At 45.0% G+C, this 17,723-nt stretch overlaps 1 long non-coding RNA gene and 1 other non-coding gene across 2 annotated transcripts; one reads left to right on the forward strand and one right to left on the reverse strand.

Annotated features, from left to right (window-relative positions):
- Positions 1 to 180: 180 nt before the first annotated feature.
- LOC140460990 (uncharacterized) lies at positions 181 to 17,363 on the forward strand. The gene is made up of 3 exons (XR_011954436.1): positions 181 to 412; positions 2,839 to 3,033; positions 15,622 to 17,363. It is a non-coding gene; the product is annotated as an uncharacterized lncRNA (long non-coding RNA).
- Positions 12,657 to 12,746, reverse strand: trnap-ugg (transfer RNA proline (anticodon UGG)). Its single transcript is given in 2 exon segments — positions 12,657 to 12,692; positions 12,711 to 12,746. It is a non-coding gene; the product is annotated as a tRNA-Pro (tRNA).
- Positions 17,364 to 17,723: the final 360 nt, after the last annotated feature.

The following is a 17,723-nucleotide window of genomic DNA, read 5'->3' on the forward strand; positions in this document are numbered from 1 at the left end:
TGAAACTTTTTAAAATAGCCCCTTTCTGGAGGCTGGGGGCCGGCAAAACGATCGCCCCGCCCCCATTGTCACCGATTGTTTGGTGGCCTCCGCAACCACGCCCCCTCAACCCAGGAGACGTCACAATCCTGGGCCCCGCCCCTTGTGAGCTGGCGCATGTGCAGTGCAGGTCCTGCAGAGGGACTGAGGCGGTGTTACTGAGTGTGGGAGCAGAATGGTGCCGGTGGCTGAAGTAATAAGAACCGCTGGAAAAGCTGAGCAGGTCCGGCAGCTTGTGCTGAGAGAAACATTTCGGGTCCCGGTGATCCTCCTTCAGAACAGGACCAGGTTTCAGAAACATCCCGGGGAGGTCGCCAGGCCCGAGCGCCAAGACCTGGCTCCTGCCCCCGGGGAGAGGAGACAGTGAGACAGGGTAGGATTGGGAACCGCGGGAGGAGGGAGACTGGGGAGTTTATAAACTCCTAGGGGGAGGCCTGAGGCCTCCAATAAAATCACCACAGGCCCCAGTGTTTACTTCACCGGCGAGGGCGCTCTCGGGTTGCTCGGGCAACCGGCCGCCATCTTTGTGAGGGTCAGGCGCATGTTGTCTTGGGGCGGGGAGCGCGGGCGGCATCTTGGTGAGGGCACCATCAACTGTCATTTCTGGGAGAGAATTCCAACCTCGTGGTAACCTCGGCCTTGGCCGAGCTTAATTCCCCAGACTGTCCAGCGATGTGCAGGTTAGGGGGGGTTCAGCCATGCTAAATTACTGATAATGCCCAAGGATGTACTTGTTAGTGTATGTTGACCATGCTAATTTACCCCCAGTGTCCAGAGATGTGCAGGTTAGAGTGGATTGGCCGAGGTAAGTTTATCCATAGTGTTCGGGGTTCTGCAGGTTAGGGTGAAGGTCTGGACCCCCTCAATCGGCTCTCTCGATCCGAGATCGGTCAAAAGAATCACCAGGAGTACGGTCTATTTAAAGCAAGGTTATCAGCTTAATGACATAAGGCAGCCTTGCACAGATTTGTCCAGCAACACAGGTTAAAAGCTTCTGTGTTCCGTGGCAAAATTACACAATTACATTTGAAAATTACACATTATTTATTTTTGCGAGAGCACAGCCTGAATTACAAGAAAAGACCAATAAATTGTAATAAGGTGACATGATTGACAGCAGGTTAGTCCAATGATATTTCCTGGGAAACAGATTGTTTTACGCGCAAAATCATCCCACGCTTGCTCGTTCAAGATTAGTTCGAATACCAAATTACTTATGATTCATATTATGCAAACTCCATTGTTCTCTTTTATTTCTAAATCCAACCAACTCAGCAAAGCGGCAATTCAAGTTCAATGTCAAATCATTACCTGAAGCCATTTTGTTATATTTATTTTAAAATATTATTTAAAATTGAAATGCCATTTTGTGGTTAATAAAAACCTACATACACCTGTTGCTCCTAACAACAGCCGAAATTCAAATTTTAAATCCTGATCTCAATAAAGCAGCAGTTGTCTCATTACCCAAAAGGTTGAGACCACAAACGATATAAGTACGGTTTTGATGGCTAATAACTCCTGAAAATCCTCCTACAGAAAAAAGTCACCGAGAGCTGCATATCCCAAAGAGTGATATTACTGTTTTGTAGAGCTTTTGGATTCTTCCATTCTATGCAAAACTCAGGGGAGACTATTTGGATGGGGCAAGGCTTACCAGGGTAGCTCATAGCACAACTGGTATCAAACTGGCACACAACACCTTTACAGGATAAAGACCATTTAGACTTGTTCTGTAAATGAACTGTTCAATCTCTGACCACTGCAATAGTCATTCTTGGTAATGTTCAGTCCCTCAGCAGACGAGGACATCTTCCTGGCATAGTTGGTGCACAGTCTCTGGTTGCTCAGGATCGCACAGGTAAACTGTCCCTTCTTGTGCACCAATGCTGGCAATGGCAAGTCCACACAGCAGGGGAAGTTCGATCTTTATCATCTCCCCCCCCCCCCCCCCCCGCCCCCTTGCTTGCAAGGGGCTCGTCTGATGAGCTTGCAGTGATGGAGATGAACCCAGAGGGAGATGAGAATTTAAAATTTGAATTTCGGCTCTTGTTAGGAGCAACAGGTGAATGCAGGTTTTTATGAACCACAAAATGTCTTTTCAATTTAAAATGGCTTCAGGTTATGATTTGATGCTGTGAACTTGAATTGCTGCTTTGTTGAGTTGGTTCGCTTTGGGGAAAAGAAAACAATGGAGTTTAATAATATGAATCATATGAATTTGGTATTCAAACTAACCTTGAACTAGCAAGCATGGGATGATTTTGAGAATAAAACAATCTGTTTCCAAGGAAATATTGGACTAGCCTGCTGTCAATCATGTCACCTTATTACATTTGATTGGTCTTTCAAGGCTGTGCTCTCTTAAAAAACATGTAAATGATGTGTAATTTTCAAACGTAATTCTGCAATTTCGCCACGGAGCTCAGAAGCTTTAACTTCTGTGTTGCTGGACAGAATTGCGTCAGACTGCCTTGCTTTATTAAACTGATAACTTTGCTTTGTACAGTCCGCATTCCGTTCGTTCTATGACCGATCTCGAGACGGAGGGGTCCCGCCTGGGATCCAGATCCTCAAGGGTGGATAGGCCATGCTAAATTCCCTCCATAGTGTCCAGGGATGTGTAAGTTCGGTGTATGACTCTGGGATAAATGTAGGGCAATAAGGGGAGGGATATGGGTGAATTACCATTCAGAACGTTAGTTTGGATTTGTTGGGCCGAGTGACCTGCTTCCACACTGTGAGGATTCTTTGAAGGGAAGGGATTTTTGCAAACTGCTCTCCTTCCATCTGCTGCAGAATTCTGCTGTCGGCCTGTCCCCGCTCCCTGCCCCATTTTTGACATCACAACGCGGAAGTGGCCATATCAGTTTCAATGTGAAACACCCTCCTCTGGGCAACTCCTCATCCTGGGAGGGAGCGAGGGAGGGGGTAATCTGTTCACTTGTAGCAACTGGAGTGAATTCAAGGAGGGAATCTACTCTGCCAACTCAGGTATGTGTCTTAATTACCCGGGTGAGGAGGGACGGATGATAGCAATTGGGGAGAGGAAGATACTTTATTTTTATTTTTTAAAATGCACCTAATTCCCACAAATAAATGCATCAGGTTCAAGTACAGCACGTGCAATGATCCACATTGCAGCTTCAAGCTGGCTGCAACAGTTTTCCATCCTCTGTTCTTGCTCCGTGTTGGCTGCGGCACACTTGGTTTCCTTCCCTCATCTCTTCTTTCTGCCCCCCCGACCCCCGAAGTGTTGATGCTTCCAAACTGACCCTCAAAAGTTCAGGTTATACTTCCATTCTTTCCCAGTTTTCAAAACCCACAAAATACAACTTTCCCAATCCTCTGAGTATCGGAGTTGGGAGGTTATGTTGTGGCTGTACAGGACATTGGTTCGGCCACTTTTGCTCTCGCTCCTATCAAAAGGATGTTGTGAAACTTGAAAGGGTTCAGAAAAATTTACAAGGATGCTGCCAGTGTTGGAGGGTTTGAGCTGAATTGTTTTGGGCTGTTTTCCCGAGTGTGGCAAAGGTGTTTGTATACATTTATAAAATCATGAAAGGCATGGATTGGGTAAACAGACAAGATATTGTCCCCTGGGTTTGGGGGTGTCCAGAACTAAAGTGTAATAGCTTTACGGTGAAGTGGATGAGCAAAGATTTGAAAGAAACGTAAGGGCAACTTTTTAATTCAGAGGGTAGTGAGCGTAAAGAATGAGCTGCCAGATGAAATGGTGGAGGCTGGTACAATTACAATATGTGAATGGCATCTGGATGGTTACTGAATAGGAAGGGTTCAGAGGGGTATGGGCCATGTGCTGGTATACGGGACTAGATTAATGTGGAATATCTAGTCAACATCAATGAATTAAGACCATAAGACACAGAAGTGGATGTAAGGCTATTTGGCCCATTGAGTCCATTCTGTCATTTAATCATGGCTGATGGGCATTTCAGCTCCATTTACCCACACTCTCCCCGTAGCCCTTAATTCCTTAATTAAGAATTTATCAATCTCTGCCTTGAAGACATTTAACGTCCTGGCCTCCACTGCACTCCCTGGCAATGAATTCCACAGGCACACATTCTCTGGCTGAAGAAATGTCTCCTCATTTCTGTTCTAAATTGACCCCCTCTAATTATCAGGCTGTGTCCCTGGATCCTAGTCTCCTCCGCCTAATGGAAACAACTTCCCAGTATCCACCCTTTCTAAGCCAAACATAATCTTGTAAGTTTCTATTAGATCTCTCCTCAACCTACCGAACGCTAATGAGTACAATCCCAGGATCATCAGCCATTCATCGTATGTTAGGCGTACCATTCCAGGGATCGATCGTGTGAATCTCTGCTGGACACAGTCTAGTGACAGTATATTCTGCTGTTACTGCCACTGAGTCGCACCTTGAACCCTGTTTCGTGGGTGAAGTTGGAGGGGCAAGAGGATCCTTTCTGTTGGACTTGCTGCTCTCGCACCCACTTTACTTCCAGTGCTGTCTGACAGCACCTGCCCTACTGAATTGATCTGCAGGAGCAGATAGAGGACATTTTTACCCTGGATGGAGCGTAATGTTTGTCCAACCCCTTCAGGTTGGTCTGAAATAGATACATTTGTCTCTGTACCGTTGAGTCTCCAGCACAGGGCTAGGCTGGTCGGCGCAATTGGCCTCTATCAGTGTTTTCGCTCTGCCTGAGCCTCCACCCACCCCTCTTCATCGCCCCTTCCCATCCTTCATCAGCAAACTGATATCCCCCACTTATCGCACGTTTGCTTAATGACACTTTGCTTTTACAAAAGACCCACATTAGTACCTGTTTTCGCTAATCAAAAAAAATCCGAAGAGGATTTTTGCTTTCATGAGAGGCAACGTCCTAGTGAACCTTCTCTGCACCCTCTCCCAGAGCATCCACGTCCTTCCGTTAGCATGCTGGCCAGATCTGCACGCAATGTTATGAATGTAGCCGGAATAAATAGCTGTAACATAACTCGCTAACTCTTACACTCTAGGCAAGCGTGCTGTATGCCTTCTTGACCACGTACCTGCCTGCTTTGCCACTTTCAGGGATCTATATGCCCAGATCCCTCTGTATGCTAGATCTTCTATGCGTTCTCTAATTTAATGTACACTTCTTGTATTTCCTTCTCTTCCTTTCTCCCTCATCTGTATCCAGCTTCCTCTTAATTGTATTCCTCTCTTCATCTCTTTCCCCCGTTCCTCACCCCTCCACACATCAGTGTATCATAAGACCATAGGAGCTGAAATTAGGCCATTCATCCCTTTGTGACTGCTCTGCGATTCACTCATGGCTGATAAGTTTCTTAACCCCATTCTCCCAGTAACCCTTGGTCCCTTTCATACTCAAGAAACTATCTTTCACAGCTTAAATGTACTCAATGACCTGGCCTCCACAGTCTTCGGTGGCAGTGAATTCCATTTATTCACCACTCTAGCTGAAGAAGTTTCTCTTTACCTCCATTCTAAAGGGTCTTCCCTTTGGTCTAAGGCTGTGCCCTCGGCTCCTAGCCTTTCCTACCAAAGGAAACATCTTCCCAACATCCAGTCTGTTCAGAATTCTGTCGGCTTCAATTAGATCCCCCGTCATCGTTCTAAATTACACTAACTATAGACCCAGAGTCCTCAAACATTCCTTATTTGTTCAGATGTTCATTCCTGGGACCATTCTCGTTAACCTCCTCTGAACACACGCCTAGGCCAGTAAATCCTTCCTGAGATTTGGGCCCAAAACTGCGCACAATACTCCAAATATGGCCTGACCAGAGTGTTACAAAGTCTCAAGTAAATCCCTACTTTTACATTCAAGTCCTGTCAAATTAAATGTCATCATTGCATTTGCCTTCCTAACTACTGTCTCAACCTGTAAGTTTACCTTGAGAGAATCCTGGACTAGAACACCCAAGTCTCTTTGCACCTTAGATTTCTGCATTTTCTTCAGTTCCAAGGGTGACTGTTGGTGTCGGGGCAGCACCAGAGATTTCCTGACATGCGGATTGTATTCCGGTGTACCAGGTAATCTGAGGAACTGGCAGTATCTCAGGAGAAATAGTTATTCCTGGAGGAGGTAGAGAGGAATGTGGTGCGATTCTGTAAACTTGAGGTCTCCAGAAGTGTGCAGAGGTGATGTTAGAATTTAACACCATAAATTTGAAAGCGAGGAAACTCCACCAGAATTCAATTATCAGACATGACAGGCCAATGGTGTCTGTCTGTGATGTTAGAATTCTATGATGCTTGGGACTGAAACATAACTTTCAACCCCATGTATTTCATCTCCTTTGTAATAGAGACCTCTATTTGTATTTTTCAATTGGTTTTTGTACCTGTCTGCTACTTTTGATGATTTGTGTACTTGGTCTCCAAAGTCTTTTTTCCCCTTTTATAGTGCTAAGTTTCTAATAATTTAGCAGTTCTCCAATCAGTCTTTCTTGGGTGAAAAGTAAATGGTTCTGATGTTGTCGTATTGGGTGACATTAAACATTTTTTCCACTCATTCGTTTAACCCATGAATGCTGTTTAGCTTCTTCCTGCTCCTTTCTGCACAAGTTGATGCCCCTCTGCCCCTGGATAGTTGATAGTTCACCAAGAACTGGATAGGTGTCCCCTTGATCCAACCCCTCGAGCAATAAGCTATCAGTAACCAAGGACAAAGGTCTTGGACTCCAACTGTTAGTAGGAAACCTCCACTAGGGACAGATTCTTTGGACATGATCTTTGCTTTTGGCACAGAGGCAGGAAACATCTCACCTGTTTCAGATAAATCAAATTACTGACTGTCAACTCCTTTGATACTGACACTGTCATGACACTGTCAACTCCTTTGATACTGAGCAGCGTGAATTGAGTATTTACTGGCCCAACAAGAATGGATTTCCCAAACTGCCACAGTGTTGGTGACAGTCATACACCCAAACCAGCTGCTAGTAGGGATCAGCCTTCTCTCTGAATCAGGAGGTCACAGGTTTAAATCACAGGATGTTGCTGGTAAGAGGTTCAGTGATGGAAATGTCATTCAGCGGAAAATACTAATAGCTCCCAGAAATTATGGCGAATGTCGGGGCTAGTATAAATGAAGAACTGAAGGATATTAATATGTATGAAACAAAAATGCATCAGAGAAATGAATAGGATTTAAAGTAGCTAAATTCCCTGGGCTTGGTGGTAAACGCTAGTTCACTGGAAAGTGGTAATTGGAAAGTGGCACATGTCAACCCACTGTTTTAGAAAGAAGGAAGAGAGCACAGGGAATCTATAATAAAAGGTACAACAACAGGACAGTTAAAAATTAATGATAGGACTGAGCAGAATCAACATGGGCTTATTGGAAATATATGCTAGTCAAACTCAGGTCATTATAGCTAGCAGAATATATGAATGTCCAAATTAGGAGCTGAAGTAAGCCATTCGGCTCATTAAGCTGCTCCATTCCAAGAAGATGATGGCTGATTACTTTGTGTTATACATTGCACATTCGCATCCATCCCCATATCCTTAGATTCTTCTTAGGCAAAGGAATTAATCTACTTCTGCCTTGGAAATATTCAATGGTCCTGGCTTCACTATCTTCTGTCGCAAAGTATTCCAAAGCTGCACAACCTTCCAAAAAATTTCCCTCCTTTGTCACAAATGATTGCGTTTTTTGAAGAAGTAACAAAGAGGATTGATGAGGGCAGAGCAGTAGATGTGATCTATATGGACTTCAGTAAGGCGTTTGACAAGGTTCCCCATGGGAGATTGATTAGCAAGGTTAGATCTCACGGAATACAGGGAGAACTAGCCACTTGGATACAGAACCGGCTCAACGGTAGAAGACAGAGGGTGGTGGTGGAGGGTTGTGTTCCAGACTGGAGACTGTGACCAGTGGAATGCCACAAGGATCGGTGCTGTGTCCTCTACTTTTTGTCATCTACCAAAATGATTTTGATGCGAGCAGAAGAGGTACAGTTAGTAAGTTTGCAGATGACACCAAAATTGGAGGGGTAGTGGACCTCAGAGAGTTAACCTCAGATTACAACAGGATCTTGACCAGATGGGCCAATGGGCTGAGAAGTGGCAGATGGAGTTTAATTCCGATAAATGCGAGGTGCTGCATTTTGGGAAAGCCAATCTTAGCAGGACTTATGCACTTATTGGTAAGGTCCTTGGGAGTATTGCTGAACAAAGAGACCTTGGAGTGCAGGTTCATGGCTCCTTGAAAGTGGAGTTGCAGGTAGATGGGATAGTGAAGAAGGCATTTGGTATGCTTTCCTTTATTGGTCAGAGTATTGAGTACATGAGTTGAGAGGACATGTTGCGGCTGTATTGGACATTGGTTAGCCCACTGTTGGAATATTGCGTGCAATTCTGGTCTCCTTCCTGTTGGAAAGATGTTGTGAAACTTGAAAGGGTTCAGAAACTATTTACAAGCATGTTGCCAGGGGTTGGAGGATTTGAGCTGCTGGAGCATCGGAGGCGAAGGAATGACCTTATAGAGGTTTACAAAATTATGAGGGCATGGATAGGATAAATAGGCAAAGTCTTTTCCCTGGGGTCGGAGAGTTCAGAACGAGAGGGCATAGGTTTAGTGTGAGAGGGGAAAGAACTAAAAGAGACCTTAAGGGTAACTTTCACACACAGGTTGGTATGTGTATGGAATGTGCTGCCAGAGGAAGTGGTGGAGGCTGGCACAATTGCAACATTTAAGAGGAATTTGGATGGGTCTATGAATAGGAAGGGTTTGGAAGGATATGGGCCGGGTACTGGCAGGTGGGACTAGATTGGGTTGGGATATCTGGTCAGCATGGACTGGTTGGACCAAAGGGTCTGTTTCTATGTTGTACATCTCTCAGACGCTATAAATGGGTGATCGAATTGTTCGTTCACAACAATCAGTGAACATCCTTCAACATTCATCTTTTGAAGACCATTCAGGCTCATAGAAACTTCAATCAAATCACCCCTTGCTATTCCAAACTCTGGTTGAAAGTCAGACCTGCCTGTCTCATGATTTTCCATTCGACAGTCTGTTCATTGTGGGTGTCAATCCAGTTTACCTTCTGTGAATTGCCTTTAATGCATTTTCATTCTTCCTTAGATAAGGATATCAAAACTGAGCACCGTGTTCAAGATGTAGTCCCACCATTGCTCTGTAACTGAGGCATAATCGCCTTACATTTATGTCATTGGCCTTTCTAATCACTTGCTGTGCTTGCATTCTAACTTGTGACTTATTTGCAAGGCCCCCGGATCCCTCTGCATCTCAGAATTATGCAGTTGTTCTCCAAGTAGGTAACAAATTGCATTTTACCATATTGTACACCACTTGCAAGAGTTTTGCTTATTTATTTAACCAATCTATCAATCTGCATAATTGATATGTCATCTCCACAATGTACATCTCCATCTATCTTTGTGTTGCCTGCAAATGTAACCACATACCTTTGATCCCCTCCTGTAAGTCATCTATATAATTGTAGAAAGTTGAGGAGCCAGCAGGGATGCCTGTTGGAACCCCACCATACATTGTCATATACAACCAATTTGACAAAAGAACCATTTTTGCATATTCTGTTTTCTGCCAGTCAGTTGATGTTCTATAACTATACTTTACACCATGAGCTCCTCTGTGGAATATGCTTTTTGTGAAAACATGTCAAACACCTTTAGGATATTCAAGTTCAGTGTATTCACAGTCTTCAATTTACATATTCTTTCAAAGAATTCCTTGAGGACAGCATGGTGGCACAGTGGCTCCCTCTCACGGCCAGAGACACCTATTTGATTTCAGCCTTGAGTCGACTATCTGGAGTTTGCATGTTCTGTCTATGTCTTTGTGAGTTTCCACTGGGGGCTCCACAGTCCAAAGATGTGTAGGTTGGGTGGATTAGCCATGCTGGATTGCGTAATGTCCTTGGATGTACAAGCTAGGTGAGTTAGCCATGCTAAATGCAGGGTTACGGGAGTAGGGTGGCAGTCTGGATCTGGGTGGGATGCACTTGAGGGTTGGTGCAGGACTTGATCGGCCAAATGGTCTCTTTCCACACTCTGAATTCTATGAATAAATTGGTGAAACAACATTTCGTTTTCATATTAGCATGCTGATTCTTTTCAATTACCACAAGCTTTTTGACATGGTGGTTATAATCTCCTTAATTGATTCAAAAACAAATGTTTAATTGCCATAGACTCAAGGGACCACATCTTTCCCTTCGAGAACAGAAATATTAAATATGTTACTCCCCAGTCTGAGGAAAACTTGCCTGAATCTAATAAATCTTGGAAAATTAACATTAATTCAAATATGAACTCATTAGCCACCTTTTAAAATTCTATGATGAAGTCCACCTGTACCCAGAGATTTGCCAGCCTATAGCACCATCAGTTTGCTCAATAGCATTTATCTAATGATTCTCATTTCACCAAACTCCTCTGTTTGTTCAAACTATGGGATTAAAGGCAGGATTCTTGACCCTGTGGTGGAACAGAGGGATCTTGGAGTCCAAGTCCATAGATCGCTCAAAGTTGCCACCCAGGTTGATAAGGTTGTTACGAAGGTGTACGCTGTGTTGGCTTTCATTAGCAGTGAGTTTGAGCTTAAGAGCTGCAAGATTATGCTGCAGCTGTATGGAGTACTGGTTAGATCACACTTTGAATATTATGTTCACTTTTTGTCACCTAATTTTAGGAAAGAGGTGTAGGGAAAATGCCAGAGGAAACATTACAGAAGCGCTTCACAGGAGGCTGCCAAGCACTGAGTATGTCACCTAGACAGGGGACGAAATGTCTGCAACACAAATTCCCAGCTCGGCGAACAGACCCACAACAGGAAGCTGTGTAAGCTGAGAGAGGGTACAGAGGAGATTTACCTCGATGCTGCCTGGAATGGAGGGGATGTCTTAGGTTGGGGGAGCTAGGGCCTTTCTCATTGGAGCGAAGAACGATGAGAGGTGACTTTATAGAGGTGTACTATATGTTGAGAGGCATAGATAGAATGAATACCTGGAGACTCTTTCCCCAGGTCAGAAATGACAGGGCATAATTTTAAGGTAATTGGAAGAAGGTTCAGGGGTTTTTTACTCTGAATGGTGAGTGCATGGAATGCACTTCCAGGGTTGGAATGAGAGTCAGATACATTTAAGGACATTTAAGCGATTACTGAACAAGCACATGGACGGCAGTAAATTGAGGGGTGTGCAGGCTAATCTCATCTTCAAGTTGGATAAAAGGCTGGTACAACATCGAGGGCTGAAGGGTCTGAACTGTGCTGTATTGTTCTACGTTCTCGCTCCAGAACGATGCAGCAGCAGTATTGGAAGAACAATATTGCGTCAAACCCCTTGACCCTTCCAGAGATGGGCACTGTCGATGGAAACTCGGTTAAGGTCTGCCAGCAATCAGGTGATAGCTGGGGTGGGGGCAGGGTGGCAGCGGTGAGACTGAACTTGCTTACTTGAGGGTTTTTAGTTTTCGTTGCTATGTGCAATGAAGTGTGAATCATTGTTTCAGCAATTGGTTCTGTGTGTTGTTTCTGAGTCAGTGACCAAATTAAGGTGATTCACCCACAACCAGAGCAAGAGGCTGGGATTAATATTGACTCCACTGCATTCAGTATGACATCACGTCAATACAGTTAGAAAGGGAAAGCTGACACCAACTCCCACCCCACCAGAGATCTCAAACCGAAACACCCAAAGAGAAGAGCATCGCCCTATAATCTGTAAAATTAATGTGAAAAGTGGTGTAACCTGCTCTAATGTTTAAAAATAAATCCCTGACACTCAACAAAAATCCATTTATTTATCCAACAGTAACGGTGAACAGATGAGCTAAACTATTAAAAAACCGAATAAATCCCTTCTAACTACTGACTGTTCCGGAATAAAACAAGATTCTCGTGAAATGCTGATCCAATAAATATGATTCCCTCTCCTAACAAAAAATGGAATTTAGTCGCTCAGATTACAGCCAGGTTACGTGTCTGTTGGAACACTCTGTGTCGCCTTCTGTTGAATCTTCTGTCAGGAATGCCCTTCTCAGTTTTTTTTAAATGATGCATTCTCTAATAAAGAGATGACTCACATCCAATTTCCCCCTCTCAATTGAACTGAGAATTCTTGGTTCTCGCGAGAGGTAGTTAGAGATCTGGGTGTTCAGTCGATTGTACCCTGAAGGTGCATATCTTTTATATCTTTCCCCTCTCACCCTAAACCATAAAGCCCTCTAGTTCTTGACTCCCCGACCCCAGGGAAAAGACTTTGCCTATTTATAAAGAGACCTAAGGGGCAACTTTTTCATGTAGGGGGTGGTGCCGATCCTTTCAGGCGTGGGAACATTTTGACTACATTACTTTCTCTGTCTCGATTTCGCATGACTTGAAAAGCCTCAATCGGGCCAGATTTCAAACTTCTGTACTCCGAAGAGAGCTGTCCCAAATTTCCAATCGACCCTCATCGCTGACATCCCTCAAACACTGCACCACTCACGTCAACTTTTTCAACGCTATCTCCAATCATTTCACTTCGCTGCTTTCTGTCCCATTGGTCCTCCAGGGAGCCCAACCTCGTTTTACGAAGGTGCTTTTTGAGAAAATTAAACAAGCACTTTCGCGCGAGTCATGAAACTCGGGCTCGTCCGGGATTTGAACCCGGGATCTCTCGCATGCCTGCGTCGGCGAAGACCCAAAGCGAGAATCATACCCCTAGACCAACGAGCCACACGGTTGGCGCGCCGGTGTCACTGCCCCCGCCCTACCTCTTGAACCAGCTGAGTCTTGCTCAGAGTAAAGTCCAGTTGACATTGACCAGGCTGGGGCTGTTTTCTCTGGAACGTCGGAGGTTGAAGGGTGACTTTATGGAGGTTTACAAAATTATGAGGGGCATGGATAGGATAAATAGGCAAAGTCTTTTCCCTGAGGTCGGGGAGTCAAGAACTAGAGGGCTTTAGGGTTTAGAGTGAGAGGGGAAAGATGTAAAAGAGACCTAAGGGTCAACTTTTTCACGCAGGGGGTGGTGCGTGTATGGAATGAGCTGCCAGAGAAAGTGGCGGAGACTGGTACAATTGCAACATTTAAGAGGCGTTTGGATGGATATATGAATAGGAAGGGTTTGGAGGTATATGGGCCGGGTGCTGGCAGGTGGGACTAGATTGGGGTGGGATATCTGGTCGGCATGGACGGTTTGGACCGAAGTGTCTGTTTCCATGCTGTACATCTCTATGACTGTATGAACAGCTGCTTCTCATTCTGTCTCTCTGCTGCCGTTTGCCCGTCCCCAGGAACCGGGCCCTCTCTGCTGGCAGAAAATTAAACCGTTTTCTTTCTCAACTTTTCTCTGACACCGGAGTGACCAGTGACAAGTATTGCCCTCCTCAACATAGGGCACAGAGAACAGGAGAAGACCCCGCAGACCTCCACGAGTGTGTCATCTCAACTCTGCATACTGGGCCTGTGGATCAATGTGAAATATTTACGTCGAAGTTTTTTGGGAAGCAGATGAGAAGGCGAGGTGCACAACAGTGCGCCGTTATACGGGAAAGCTGCTAAACTCGACATTGAGTAAAGAGGGAAGATGGTATCCCTTCTGGGTTATGCTCCCATCACGCACCGGCAGACATATCGCCGACGAACAAATACTAACTCTGTCTAAATTGCCACATTCTGTTTTTACGAACCGTGATTTCACTCAGAAGCACAATTTACCTGCTCCCTCCTGAATATCCTTCCAGGCTCGAACATACCTTTCAGGTGAAGCAGCACTTTACCTGCACATTTTCCGCAACCTCGTCTACTGCATTCGCTCGTCTTCGTGACTTTAAAGCTCTGCCGAATCACGATAGATCCTTTCAGGCATGGGAGCATTTTCACAACATTATTTCCTGTTTCTAGGCTCCTACTGACTTGGAAAACTTCGGTTCTCCGAGGAGAGCTGGCCCAATTTTGCAATCTACCTTTATTGCTGACATTCCTCAAACACCGCACCACTCACGTCAACCTGTTCAACGCGATCGCCAACCATTTCACTGCCCCATTCGTACTCCAGGCAGCACAACCTCGTTTCACGAAGGTGCTTTTTGAGAAAAGTAATCGGGCATTTTTGCACAAATCAAGTTAAGAGACGCAGCCTCGTCTGGGATTTGAATCCCCGACCGCGCACAAGTCTGTACAGTTAAAGACTCTCTGGGAAAATTATGCCCCTAGACCAACAAGCCAAAGAGCGGTTCATTCCTCATCCACCACACACCTCTTGAGCCAGCTGACACTTGCTTAGTGTGAAATACATTTGACATTGCTCTCAGAATTGCTCGTGACAAAGAGATTCCAAAACAGCTGCTTCTCATTCTGTCTCCCTGCTGCTGTTTGTCCCGTCCCCAGGAACCGGGATCCCTCCACTGTTTCGAAGCTTTTCTCTTACACCCGAGTGGCCAGTGACAAGCATTGCCCTCCTCAACATAGGATACAGAGAACAGGAGACCACTCAGAGGTTGTCAGCTCAACTGTACACATTGGGCCAGTATATCATTGTGAAATATTTATGTCGAAGCTTTTTTGGGAAGCAGATGAGAAGGCAAGGTTCAGAACAGAGCGCCGTTATACGGGAAAGCAGCTAAAGACGACGTTGAATGAACAGGAGAGAATGGTCTCTCTTTTGGGTTACCGTCCCAACACGCACACATTGTGCCATTCTCCTGCATTGCTCGGCAGTTTTTCCAGAGAAGTATTCAGCTTTTCATCTGGCGGGTGGCAGGCACGTTTGAGAATGAGGTCAGAAGATCTTCACTGCTGTCGTGTCATATGTTGTTGTGCAGACATATCGTCGATGTGCAAAAATAAACTTTGTCTAAATTCCCACATTCTGTTTTTCGAACTGTGATTTCGCTCAGAATCACTAATTTTCAAAACTCGCAATATTCAAACTTTAACAAAGTGCTCATAGAAATGATTAGTGAACACCTGGAAGAAATTCTTCCAAACTTACCTGGGGAATTTCGCTTTGAGGGATCTTGAACTTTAAGTGGAAGGAAGGGAAGTTTGCCTCGAGGCTGTTTAATGTGGAGATGTGTTCTCCATGTAAACTGGTCGTAGTTGACCATCCCAGTGCTTCCTGATGCAGGGCTGCCTGACCCCCAGGGAGGTTTACTTGTCGCAACTGGAGTGAATCCAGAGAGGGAGCAGATTCTGCAAAGGTGCTCAAATACTTTCTTTCTCCCTTTTAGGTATTTTCCTTGTGTATTCCCTCAGTTTGGCGCGTATGCAGTTTGCACCCTGGAAAATGATTGCTTTTTTCCTCATGTTCACAATTAAAAGTGTAGTTTCTCATGGAACTGAGCCGCATTGCAAGGATTGTCATATTGATATATATATATATATATATATATATGTACACGTATTTAGTTTAAGATTAGATTAGATTTGAATGAAGTTTTCCTCTAAACACACCTGAGCCTATCTGGCTGCATGAGGGATTTCAGGTTTCTGTGTGCTGGGGATTATGTGATCAGCAGGCATCTGGCAAACTACAGGAAATGCCACCTATGTTGTGTTCGTTTAAGTGTACTGCCAATGATCACTTATTTTGTGATTTTTTTTGCAGGAAGACGTGCCGAAAGAAATCTGAAAACAAATGATCCATCAACTTCTGACTGAGCCACTTGATTCATTGATACTTGAACATCAGCAGCCATTCCAATCGAGAATACATGGTTGCTTTTGTTTGCTTGAGAGATTTTGGACACTGGTGCGGCAGGAAGAATACTGAGACACAGAGTGAGGGAGATTTAGTGCGCTGACTGTGAAAAGTGCTTCACACCATTTACTCAGCTTGGCGGAATCAAAGTCTCATCCCTTACGGTGGGAAAGACTATGTCCCCGTTCTGATTGTAATTTCAAACCCAGACCAACACAAGGAAAGCTCCCCCAATGGGGAAACTGTGGAAATGTGGGGACTGAGGGAAAGGATTCCCTTCCCCATCCGTGTTGGAAACGCACAGACGTATTCACAGCGGTGTGAGGCCATTCACCTGCTCGGTGTGCAGGAAGGGCTTAAGTCGGATCAGCCATCTGGAGACGCACGGGTGGGTCCACAAGTGAGAGAAGCCATTCACGTGCCCCATGTACGGAATAGGGTTCACTCAGTCAGCTGCACTGCTGACCCACCAGTGGGTCCACACCAGAGAGAGGCCGTCCACCTTCTGTCAGTGCCGGAAGGGCTTCACCTGCTCCTCCCACCTGCGGAGGCACCAGCGCGTTCACGTGCCATCGCAGGGGGGATGGAAGGAGCGATGGCCGAGCGCCGCTAACAACCCAGCTCTGGGGACTCTCAGGTTCGCATCCCGTCGCGGCAGATGGCAGAATTGGGATTCGGTCAGTCATCTGGACTTCAGAATCTAAGGATGAAACCGTTATCGGAGGGCAAAAACCCACCTGATTCACCCATATCCTTTTCAGTGATGGAAACTGTCGTTGCGGGAAAGGATTCACTCAGTCATCCCAGCTGCATGCTTTACCCGGCTGTACGAAGGATCCAGTTACAAAGGGACAACTCAACTGACCAATAATAAAGAAAGTGTGGTGGGAGGAGTGGGGGTGTGTGTGTGCACTTTGAGCTTGAGGTGCTTTTTTTTTAAGAAAAGCTACTTTTTGTACGCCTTGTGATGTGGAAATCTGAAGCTGTAACAAATTTGGGTCGCAGTAATGGTTACCTGAACTTACCGTCAGGCTTAAACTCTCATTGAAAGCTGGGAGATCCTACAGCTTCTTAATTCTTTCAGCCACCAGCACCGAGTTTCCAATGTTGTGTCTCAGAATGAGCAGTGAATGAGTAGCTAGTATTGTTCGAAATCGTAAATTTTTCAGGACTGCAGGTTTATTGTTTCATTGGCATTGCAAAGTTCACTGGCAACAGTGGGAGGTGTGGGCTGTATTCACTGGAAACAAAGTTTTAAAATGACACAAACACCAGGGTATAGTCCAACAGGTTTATTTGGAAACACTAGGTTTTGGAGCGGTGTTCCTTCATCAGGTAGCTGTTGAGTGGGATGGTAAGACACAGAATATGTAGCAAAAGATTATATGTCATGCAACATAAATGATATATTGAAGAAACCTGTTAAGTCTTTCATCTTTTAAAATGGGTTGCAGATTTCGGTTCATTAATCTGTAAATCCCAGAACTTCTTTTTAGTAACATTCTCCAGGTAACTTAATATTTTATCAAGGGAGGTGACACCTGAGTTCAGATAAGGCATGAGAGCTGAGAGGTTAGAGTCTGTCTGTATCCCAGTCTTGAGTAAGACTGGTTCTATTTCCAAATATATAATACTGCAGATGCAATTCACTCCAAAGACTTCTATGTGTGAGTGCATTCATGAGACAGAGCGTCTGTGTGTGTGCGTGTGCATGCTGGGTAAAGTGTGCGTGTGATGGAGTATAATTGTGTGAGAAGGTGTGTGCATGGATGTGAGTGTGAAGGGTGTATCAATGTGTGTCTGAGTGAGAGCCTGTCTATCAGAGAGGGTCTGCACGACCGTGTGAGTACTTGAGTGTGTGTGCGTGTGAGTGTGAGTGAGATAGAGAGATAGAGAGAGATTGAGTTTGTGTGTGTATTGTGTAGCTCGGTCTCCTGTAGTGAGACATGAATCCAAGGTCTCAGCTGAGGTCATTCTCTGTGTTCCAAACTTGTTAACAGCCTCTGCTC

This window comes from Chiloscyllium punctatum, chromosome 36 (genome assembly GCF_047496795.1).
Source record: "Chiloscyllium punctatum isolate Juve2018m chromosome 36, sChiPun1.3, whole genome shotgun sequence".
Classification (NCBI taxonomy): Eukaryota; Metazoa; Chordata; class Chondrichthyes; order Orectolobiformes; family Hemiscylliidae; genus Chiloscyllium; species Chiloscyllium punctatum.